The sequence below is a fragment of the Lactuca virosa genome, chromosome 5 (genome assembly GCF_052849685.1).
Source record: "Lactuca virosa cultivar CGN04683 chromosome 5, Lactuca_virosa_CGN04683_v6, whole genome shotgun sequence".
NCBI lineage: Eukaryota > Viridiplantae > Streptophyta > Magnoliopsida > Asterales > Asteraceae > Lactuca > Lactuca virosa.
Window position 1 is genome coordinate 261,211,627 of NC_136430.1, and position 12,257 is coordinate 261,223,883.

Below are 12,257 nucleotides of genomic sequence, written 5' to 3' on the forward strand. Positions count from 1 at the left end.
CGTATGATTAATACTTCAACACCTCAGAAGAGCTCGATTAAGAACTTCAACTGTAGAGGTGTTTAGGGTTACAAAACAATGAACGTAATAATCAACACGGTCTAATGCATACATGCATGCATATTTATAGTATAACCCTAACAGATAAACATGGATGGACAGGCCCAATCCGGATACAAAACAAAAAGCCCAAGACGCAACACAATTAGACTCAACACTAATTTTGCCGATATTGAAGATAACTCTGACAATATTAGCGAAATTAGTGATATTGAGGATGTTGATTGTTCTCAGTTGTCTGTCATTAATGTTGCATCAAAATCTAAAGGAAAAGAAAAACTTAAGGATTTGAAGGATAAGATTGACACTGACAAACCTTCTACTTCGAAAGATTATGATTTTGTGGATATCCGAGATAGTCAAACGGAAAGCAGTGATGATGAAAATGATGATGACAATTCGGACAAAAAGGTCTCATTAAACAAAGATTCGGAAGAAAAAGAAATTCCACGTGTTGTTCTTGATCAAGTATTTGGGGAAACTGAAAATTTCGACAAAGTGTTGTCTGAAAAAGGAGCCCATTATTTGGAAACAAATCAAGTGGTGTATCCGAATTTCAAGTGTACTGATGATGTTGTCTTTCCAAATCAAGTGTTTGTCACTACTGGAAATGTTGAGAACATTAAACCAGAATTTAACAAAATGGTCGAAGATGACAACAAGAATACAACAGACGAAGGATTCTTTTCAAATCAAAACACTGTCGAAAATAATATAACAAAGAATTCATATGTTTTTCAAAGACAAACACCACAATGCAAATGGGTTGAAAAATCGAAAATTGTGAAAGAAGTTACAAAAGAGGTTGTTGTGGAAAATGAAACTATTGTCAAATTAAATTCCAAAGAATTTAAAGAACAAATTGACAAGTTTTCAAAAGAAAATGCAATTTCGAAAAGACAAGCTCGAAAGAAGATTTTTTGGCAAACCGTGGAGTTACGAAACCAACAAAATGGTTTGATATTGAAAACAACTGATAATACAAAGTCTAAATTTGTTGAGAATAAGTTTTCACATTCAGCAATTCATTCAGATCAAAAGATAAATCCCGCTCAAACAAGTAAAACTAAATCTGAATTTTATCCAAAAACAAGTTCTTCGAAAGATCAAAATAAAAAGTTTTCCTCAAATTACAAAAATACCTCAAAGACTGTTCAAAATCAATCCTCAACACAACGATTTTCTTTTAATCAACAAACAAGGTTTTCTCAAAAACAAAAATCTCAAAATCGATTTTCTCAAAATTCAACTATTGGAAACAATGATAAAAGTCAATATGCAATGTCATTTCGTCCGAAATCAAATGTTGATTTCTTCCCACAAAAACCGAATTTTCCAAATCTTACTGGGAAACAAACCTTCAAAGTTTCGTACACAAAAGGGTTGTCTCGTGACAAAAACATCAATCATTGGCTTAAAGGAAAAGGACGAATATATCAAACAAGGAAATACTCTCAACAACAAATTCAAGAAGCTTATGAGAAGTATGAGAATACTTCGTCAACTGAAAGCTTATCTTCAAAAGATTCAAATGTTTCAGTAAAAACTTGGCAACCGGTTTCAAAAGAAAAGCATCTTCAAACTCAATCTAAAAAGACGAAGGCATATGTTAGTGACAATCCCAATCTAACAAAAACTTATGTTTATGATCCTTTACCTAGTGATGTTGACTTAATTGATAGTCTCAAAACTAAAGTTTGTGATTGGGTTAAAGGTTCTACATTTCATTCTGTTTTCAAAGCTAATTTCCAAGGACCGAAAATGCCTTGGGTGCCTAAATTCTTTCATTGATTGCAGGTGCTTTGTGACGAGCAATATGATGAGAAATGGTATATCGATAGTGGTTGCTCACATCACATGACTGGACGAAAGGAAAATTTAAGAGATTTTTGAAGCTTGCAAAATGCTGGTGTTGTAAAGCTTGGAAACAATCATAAATGTCAAGTGAAAGACTATGGAAAAGTAACGGATGAACAGGTTTTTGTAAATCGCATTGCTTATGTCTAAGGTCTGAACCATAATTTAATAAGTGTTTCACAACTTGTTGTGGGCACTGGCAATCAAGTGGTGTTTAACGAAGCTGGGAGTATTATCTCAAAGATTGAAACGAACGAAGTGTTGCTAACGTCGAAAATTGGGGAACCGTTGGAACTTCTTCACATTGACCTTTGTGGACCATCAACTGTTGAAACTCTCAACAAGAAACGGTACATTTTGGTTATTGTTGATGATTTTTCTCGATTCACTTGGGTGTATTTTCTCAGGTTAAAATCCGAAGTTGCTCAAAAAATGATTGACTTTATCATGAAAATTGAGATGAGTCTGAAGAAAAATGTTTGAAAGATCAAAAGTGATAATGGGTCTGAGTTTAAGAACAAAGTGCTGGATTCATACTTAACCGAAAAGGGAATTTTGCATAACTTCTCTTCGCCCTATACACCTCAGAAAAATGGTGTGGTTGAAAGACGAAATAGGTCACTTTGTGAAGTAGCAAGAACTATGTTGACATATGCGAATCTTCCTCAATATCGATGGGCTGAAGCAGTTTCGACAGCATGTTTTACTCAAAATCAATCTTTTATTCATCGACGTTTTAGCATCACTCCGTATGAAATAATCAATAACCGAAAACCAAATGTTAAATTCTTTCATGTGTTTGGATGTATGTGCTTTATCATGAATCTCAACGATAATCTATCGAAATTTCAAGCAAAACCTGACGAAGGAATCTTTTTGAGATATTCGCACAATTCAGTGGCATACAGAGTGTTAAACAAGCGCACAAGCAAATTCGAAGAAATATTTAATCTTACTTTTGATGATTATTATGTCAAACAAGTTGAAATTTTTTTTGAACAAAAGCCAATTATTAATGAATCAACAAATGAATCTGACATTGTGAGTTCATCTGATTTTGATTATGACTTAATTTTTGGTATTCCTGACAGGGCTGTGGATGCTGAAGTTCGTGCAAATGATAATCAACAATTTGAATTGTCGAAGCATATTGATGACTCCGAACTCATTCAAAATATTGGTGATAAGATTTCAACAACGAGTTCTCCAGAAGTTGGCGAAAGTATGCTTAATAATCCAATGGAGGGAGAGCACTTGGATTCAAATACTCTGATTGAGGGGGAGCATTCTTTCGAGGGGGAGAATGGGAGAATAGTTGAAGATGTTGAGGGGGAGTATCAGAATGATAATTCTGTCGAAAGTAGACATAATGATGACGAAATGATAAGTCTTGATCAAAATGATGAATTTCATGAAATAAATGATAATCTTTCTGTTGCAGGATCTGAAAATGAAGAGATGTACGAAGATGCACCTTTAGAATTTGATCCAGCATATCCACCATTAGAGAAATGAAAAAAAAACTCATCCGAAAGATCAAGTCATTGGAAATCCTAAAGATGGAGTATTAACAAGAGCTCAGATTCGTGCAAAGAATGAGGTATTAAATACTCATCAAGAATTTTGCATGTTCAATGTTTTCATATCTAAAATTGAACCAAAGAATGTTAAGGTTGTAATGGAACACTCAGATTGGGTTGTTGCAATGCAATCTGAACTGGCTGAATCGAAAGAAACAAGGTTTGGAGATTAATTCCTAAACCTGAAAATGTTTCGATTGTCGGGTTAAAATGGATTTTCAAAAACAAAACCGAAAAAGATGGAAATATTGTACGAAATAAAGCACGATTAGTCGTAAAAGGATATTCCTAACAAGAAGGTATTGATTATGAAGAAACCTTTGTCCCTGTTGCAAGACTCGAGGCTGTTTGAATATTTTTAGCTTATGCAGCTCATAAGCATTTCCATTTCTATCAAATGGATGTGAAATGTGCTTTTCTCAATGGAGAACTCGAAGAAACTGTTTACGTTGAACAACCACCAGGTTTCGTAAATGAAATGCATCCTGATCATGTGTACATTTTAGATAAAGCTGTATATGGGTTAAAACAAGCACCAAGAGCATAGTATGCAACTCTTACCAATTTCTTAAAACAGTCAAAATTTAAACAAGGATCAGTTGACCCCATGTTATTTCGAAAGAAAGTTGGGAATCATCTGATGCTTGTTTAAATTTATGTCGACGATATTATTTTTGGCTCTACTGACCCTGCTTTGTCTAGTGAATTCGAAAATTTGATGAAAAGCCAACTCGAAATGAGCATGATGGGTAAAATCAATAATTTTCTTGGCTTAAACATTTATCAAAAAAGAGAAGGCATTTTCATCAATCAGGAAAAATATACAAGGAATTTGCTCGAAAAGTTTGGATTGACAAATAGCACGAAGTTAAGAGTACCAATGGCGGTTGGCACAAGGCTATCACCTTCGTTAGAAATGCCTGCGGTTGATCTTACCTTATACAGGAGCATGATAGGTTCATTGCTTTATCTTACTGCAAGTAGACCTGATATCATGTTTTCTGTATGTAATTGTGCTAGGTATCAAGCAAATCCACGAGAACCACATTTAACTGCTGTGAAGAACATCTTTCGTTATCTCAAGGGAACGATTTCGTTAGGATTGTGGTATCCTTCGAAAACAGGATTTTTCATTCAGGCATTTTCATATGCAGATCTAGGAGGATGTACTTTGGATCGAAAAAGCACAAGTGGTGGTTGTCAATTTTTGAATGGAAATTTAGTCAGTTGGCAGTCGAAGAAGCAGACGTGTTTTTCAATTTCCACTGCTGAAGCTGAATATGTTGCAGCTGCTGCTTGTACATCACAAATTATTTGGATCTAGAGTCAGTGGCGAGATTATGCTGTGAATATGAAAAAGACTCCATTGTACTCTGATTCTCAAAGTGCTATACACATTTGTCATAATCCAGTACAACATTCGAAAACAAAACATATTGCTCTTCGTTATCATTTTATCAAAGATCATGTGGAAGATGGAAACATTGAAGTTCATTTTGTAAAAACAACTGATCAGCTTGCTGATATTTTTACAAAAGCTTTGGATGAAAAATCATTTGTTCGAATTTTGACAGGTTTGGGAATGATCGAAGCGAGTTCAATTCCAGGAATGATTTCGAATGTATAACAAAGGAGTGCTATACAAATGTGTCGATTCAGAGGCAATAATACTTTATTCAACGGCTACTGTTCATAGTCAACGCTTCGACACGCTTCGAATTCGACGATGGGCATGTTGGTTATGTGGTACAAAGTTTCGTTATTTTGTCAAATTTTCGTAAGATTGTCAAATTTTCGTTAGTTTACAAATTTTTGTATGTTTGTAAAAATGTTTTTTGTAAGTTTGTATCTTAGCTTTATTTACGAAAAATCAAAAACTGCAAAAAGATTTCATTTTTTTTGTCGTTTTATTTTCGAAAAATCAAAAATTCCAAAAAGATTTTCTTTTGTTAATTGTTTTCTTTTTCGAAAAATTCACAAAAACACAAAAATATTTTCTTTCTGTTAGAAAAATCAAAAATATCAAAAAGACTTTTGTTATTTTCTTTGTTTTTCTTTTGTGTAGATTTCACGAAGGTTATACAAGGGTGATGCTTGTGTTTCTCTGGGAAGGTACAATTTCGACAACTGTGTACTAGTTAGACTGTCCCTAGAAGCATGCTGCAGCATGTCGACCCAAGCCTCTGTAGACTCAATGTGTGTTTACAAAAGCCTTAATGAAAATTTTCATACGAAAATTTCTTCCCAAGTTAGGCTTATATTCACATTAGTCAATTGAGCTACCTTACTATTCTCACATGAGTTAAGAGTTTTCTGTTTTATCCGAAAATAATAGAGGTATAATTCGTTTCTTAAAACCAATCCTTTTCATCACAAAGTTCTAACACATTTCGCACACAATGACATATGTCCGAGAGGTCATTGATCAAACCAATCATGACTTAGACATGTCAAATCTCTGTGTTTATGATCTAATCATGAGGCCGTGATGGAAGTGAAACCCAAAATTCTATCTTCGTAAGGAATTGACGAGGAACTATGTTCCAGTTTAACGAAACATTTGTTTCAGTACCATTTTTCGAAACTCCAAATCATATTCATTCCGTATGAATGGTCTTGATCAAACTATCGAAACCCACGATGTTTGTTACCCAACAAGATCCAGCAAATATTTTTTTTTTCATGAATATGATTTCCGTGTGAGTTTCATCTGCTTTCCAAGTCACTTTCAAAATATTTCAAAGCATACTTGTCCCTGAGTACACTGGTCAAACAGACAATTTCGGTTACAATTACCCACCTTATGTTTAGGTTGATATGTAACGAAATTCATTAAGCTACCCATGAAGCCTGATAAAAGAAGCCCTTCGATACTTCTCTTTCACGGGAAAATGCACAAGCAGTTGGTCATCTCTCTTGATGATTAACGAAGCAACCTTTGCCTGGGGTTTATCTGCTTTTGTGTCGAAATTTTTTTTGACATCACAGATCCAAATTTTCGTTAATTTGCTTCTTATCTTTTCTTTAGCACACTGCACTCACGAAATCCTTGAGGTTCTGAGTACTACCAACTCAGGCTGATGATTTCGAAAGTCTAGTAAATGACTTCGTCTCTAAACCCAAAAACAAAAGAGCTTAACCTCCATCCGAAGGTTGGTGACGGTTACTATTCTATGGGGCAACACGAACAGACTGTCTGATGAGACGTTATGTATTAATTTCGGCTTTCTAGGCGATGTGACTGTTACTTTTTGACGCATGACAACTTTATCGGTAGACTGGTGCGACTTTCAAGGTGCCAGCTCAGATCTCAGTTAATGCTTATCCCGCGATAAATTCAAATTTCAGGGTTACATATAAAAAGGGGATTCAGGGGTTCTTTGTCCGTTTACGCTCACAAAAGAAAAATTCCCTAATTCTATATGTTCTTCAAAACCCTAATCATGGCTGGTGCTGATTCTGCTTTCCGAACAACTGAGGACATCACTTCTCAACCAATTATGAAGATTCAAAGCACGAATTATCAAGTGGAAGGGGATGTTTCTTTATATCCAGAAGAATTGAAGATGTTAATTGTCGCATTGAAGGGTTCTGTTATTTCAAAGGCGATGTTCAATTCTTTTGTTGTTCCACTCTTATGGCTTTCACAGGCAGGATCCACTGCTACGTATAGCAAAGCAATGGATATCATCACTTTCCAACTGGTGAATGATAAGAAGATCCGATTGTCCAAGAAGATTTTTTGTCAGATTCTTGATATTCCTAATTCTCCAATCTATACTGATCTTTCTTCTACACAAGTCATTCATATGTTTAATGAGATGGGTCATCAACCCCCACTCACCAAGATCAATGATTTCAAGAAGTCAGCTCTTCCAACTGTTTGGAATTTTCTGTTCGGAATCTTTCTACGCTGCTTGACTGGTCACAGTGTTGGCTTGGATAAAGGTAGAATGGAGGTGTATGCGATGGTAGATGGTTTGTATTATGATATCACTATGGATTATTCTACACAACTGTGGAAGGAATTTCAGAAGGGTGTAGAAAACACGAATGTTGTTCAAAGCATTTCGTGTGCAAGGTACTGGAGTTTGATCCTTGGGTATTTTTATTACAAAGAAGGAATTGCAGTGCCTGATAATGAAGAGAAAGCTGAGTTCACGAAGTATCACTTCCCAAAGGAAGTTTCTGATGATGCCGAAGTGTTCACACATATTGCCAGGATTCCTGATGCAATGTTGAAGAGGGTTGAGCCAACAAATTCGGTGTTGGTTGAGTATTTGAAAACAATCAACCCTGATGCTGAGACTGGAAAGTTATTGTCTAAAGAAGATGCTGGTCCTTCAAAGAAATCAAAACGTTCTAAGAATGATGCAAAGGCAACACTGGAGAAGCATGTGCACGAATCTACGAAGTCACCACAGAAGCCTGAGAAGAAAGAAGAAAATGTTTCGAATGTTGTGATAGTGCCTGTGGAAGCTGTTACTGATGATCATGTCAAGGAAACCATTCCATCCAAGTCTGTTGTTTTTCGAAGACTAAAGACGAAAGCTCGTGGTCCTTCAAATGTTCATAAACCACACGTTACTCATCAAGGGGTAATCATTCGTGAAGTTCCAGCTCCTGTTTCGCCTTCATCAAAGAAACGAAGAGCTGAAGACGTGGCTAAACATATCTCAAAAAAGAAGAGAAAGCAACGAAAGTTAGTTGTACAAGAAGAGTCGTCCGAAGAGGAGATAGTTCTTGAGACACCCGAAACTATTCTACCTAAATCAACTCCTGAGAAGAATGTGGTCATACCACCCGAAGTTTTGTTAACTGAGTCAATTCTTGAGGAGATTCAAACTTCAGAGATCACTACACACGTATCTGATACGGATGTAAATGTCACTATGGGTGAAGGAAATTCGAATAAAGAAATTGTTGTTTCTACTCAAGGTATTCCTACATCTACTGATACTTTTGTTTCTTTACCACCATTCACTGTTCCTGTTTCGAACACTGCCAATTCACCTACTTTTGAAACCATTCTCACTCAACCCATCACTACTTTGTTCTCATCTCAATTCACTGATCAACCCAAAATCGTTTCACCTGTTAAAGATTCACCCATTATTGAAACTGATAATGAAAATGAAGGTTTTGGAGGAACTTTCGAAGATCTGGAATTTGATGAAGAGGAAGAGAATTTTCCTGACCACATGTTGATGTCAATGAAACAATTCAAAATTATGAATAATAAATTGAATTCCATAATTCAATCTCAAGCAAATCTGGGGGGTAGTACGTCTGTGTCAAGTATGGAAGTTGACAGTATGTTGAAAACATTCGAAGCAAAGATGGTCAGTAAAGTTTCTGGGATGGTTAGAGACTCGGAGTCTAGAATCTTGGAAAAGGTTGATCACAATGATCAAAATAATAAGTTAAGAGTGAATTCTCAATCTTCGACCTTTATGGGGGAGGTTAAAGAATTTAAGCATTTGGTGAAGGAACGACATGTTTTATTTGTTCAGGAGGTCAAGAAAGTCAGGGAGGATGTGAATTTGAAAATTCAAGAACTTCGTGAAGATATGGTAAAAGAGATTGTTGTTGTTCAAAAAGATTATGCATCTCTTAATCAGAAGATGGATATCATCTGTGATGCAGTCACCAAATATGTCAAGTTGTACGAAAGTTTGAGTCCTAAAATCACTCAACTTTCTACAACGGAGAATTAGAGTTTTGTCGAGGTTATTACTTTACTGAAAGAACTGAAAGAATTATCGGTCCAGCCTATTTCATCGTTGATCATAACTCCCGAATTCTTATCTCAAAAGTTTTCACAATTCGAAGCTGTTTTACACAAACAGTTGGCTCCTTTGTCCAGAATCTCGAATCTTCTACCAACAGATGCCCCACCTGTTAGCACAGGGGTGCAAGGGGGAGAGAAGAAAGTTGGTAATGTGAAGGCTGGTGGTGAAGCTTCGCATGAAGATGCAAAGGTTGTTGGAAAGGTGTTCTCTTCGAAGATTCCAACAACAAAACCAATAATTTCGACTGCTGGACCAATTACTTCAATAGTGGTTACTGCAATACCAATTACAAAGCCAATTTCGAAAGGGATTGTTATTGGTTCATCTGCTGGAAGTGGTAGTAGTTCGAAGCCAAAAGAAAATGTTGATGGCTCTTCGATCAAAGATAAAGGAAAGACAATAGTGATCGAAAAATCGAAGGAAGAGAAGAAAGCTGAAGTAGAGGCTGAGATTGAAAGATTACGAATTGTGCAAAGCATAATGCGACTTCGTGCAAAAGATCCACCTGGAATGAACAAGGGTGATCCTTATGCTTTTGAAAAGAAGCCGAAGCAGAGCTATGCTGTTGCCAACTCAGACATGAATCAACTGGATTTTCCTATCAATAAGATGATGTTCATCATGGCTCGGTACAAAATTGGTGAGAAGTTTGACAATGATGATGAGTACACATACATGAAAATCAGGTTTCATGCTGTTCTTGGAAAACTTCCAGAAGAAAAATGGTCACTCGTGAAGATAAAGAAGGTGATCAGCATAAAGAGGGCTGTGTTATTCGAGAATATGATGCAGAATCTTCGATTCTTTGTTTCAAGGGCGAATGGTCAAGTTTGTGATTTCTCAGTAGCAGATTTTCCATTGATGAACTTGTATGATCTTATACAAGTTGCATTGTTGTTAAAAGATAAAGATGCTTCATATCTTCAAGAAACTGATCCTGAAGTTTTTCGTCTTGGGCTTGCTCACATCAAGATATTCATAGACAACTACTATGAGTGTTTAGCTCTTACTGATGTGGAGTTAGCTACTGTGAAGGGAATGGAAGTGAACGTCCCAATGGAAGTTCCGAAGACACAGGAAGAATTGAAGAAGTTTGCAGATGGGGAGATCTGCATAAAGCCATTTGGAATGGTCTTCGCAGGAAAAGACAAGAATGGGAAGGTGAAAAGGTTTTTGTTCCAGACCAACGAAATTGAAAGATATACAACGTCACAGTATATGAACTTTATTCTTCGTATGAATAACTGTTCGAAAAATAATGTTGGTGACAAGAAGGAGTTGAAGAAGATTATTTCATGGTATTCTGAAATCCGAAGGATTATGCTGTATGCTATATAGATTCTCTTGAACTGAAGAAGGTCGACATTATTACAAAGGGGGAGAATGTAAGGGTCGAAATTGTTGTAATATGTCGAAGTCTTTTGTACCCTTCGAATGTTTGTTAATATATTTACTAAGGTGTAATTTCATACGAAGCTTAAGTGTCTAAGCCTTAGTATTTTTTGTATGCTTTCACTGTTCCTATAAATATGGAACTTTACTAGAGTTAGATAAGAGTCCTTTACAGAACCTGTCTATTTTTCTCTGTAAATGTTGAAAGCATAATAGAGTTGAAACCAGATCTTATTTACGTCGTGTGTTCAATCTACATTTGTCTAACTCTGATTTAATTCATACTTGATTCGATACTTCATCAAAATCCCCTTGCGTAAGCATATGTTTTTCTAGGTTTTTAGTTTGAGTAAAAAAAAGTACGGTATGAAAAGAAAAAAAGAGTGATGAAATGTTTGAAAGAATCTACAAAGCTATGAAGACGAAGAAGAAATATCAAGAAGAACAGCTACAAATTTTTGAAGATTCAAGTTATCAAGTATTTTTTATTTTTATTGTAATTTTCTTTTCTAGGTTATTTCTGTATGTGTGCTTGGGGGTTTAACCAAAAATTACTTGAGGTTAAGAAAGTTTTCTTCGGATAGATTCGGAGAGATGCATAAAATAAGCGTTGTTCGAAAAAAGTGGACGAGTGTTTATCATGATTGTTAGTATTTAGAATTAGGGGGGGTCTTTAGGGAAAATTTTAGACACAAATGCATGCGTTGCAGTCTTGGCATAATGGTTGGGTTTGATTGGTATTTTCTTATGTGATGCTAGTGTGCTAAAATTCAGTTTTGCTTGGGGGCAAGAAAAAGTCAAGTGTTGGGTATTTTGTGTAACGCCCCATTTCTGGTATGTAATTTAAATAAAGTAATTTTTATTTCTTAAGGGGTACTCGACGATTCAGTAGCCCGACTCGTTGAGTAGAGACGGGTTTTGCACGCAGTTTAAGTTGGCGACTCGACGAGTCCATATTCTCGGACTCGGCGAGTCTGCCAGTCTGGATGAAACCCTAACTTCAAGGGTTTGCACCCTATTTAAACGTCATTATAGCCCCAAAACCAGCCTCCTTCACTCCCCAGAGACTTATTCTCGAAACCCTAGCCTCCTTTTGTGTGTGTGAGTGATCTTTAGCTCATAAAGTAACTTTTGGTGCATTTTGGAGCAAGGAAAAGAAGGAAAAGGTAGAAGAACTCCAGGAAGAAGAAGTAGATCTAGAATACACTCCTCTTTGGTCATCCTTTCTGGTAATAAAGCTTCCATCTTGGTTATTATGCTAAAAGATCTAGTTTGTCCCTAAATTGTTGGTTTTAAGCTCAAAAACCCCAAATCCTTTGTGATAAAGCCTTGTGATCGGGTCATACCTCAGATCTAGCCTCTCTTGAGCTCCAGAAGCTCAAGGAGACCACCTTTTGGCAGCCACGGCTTCGTTTTAGTCAAGTAACCCTCCTTAAGAGCAAAGTTGAATGTTATTGCTTCATTTCATCTTAGTTACACGTAAAGTTAGCAACTTTACGTGTTCAGATAGTCCCAGGAGCTTGGATCTACGAATTGGATGCACTAAAGTTGATTAGAATCGACTGTATAGATTCTG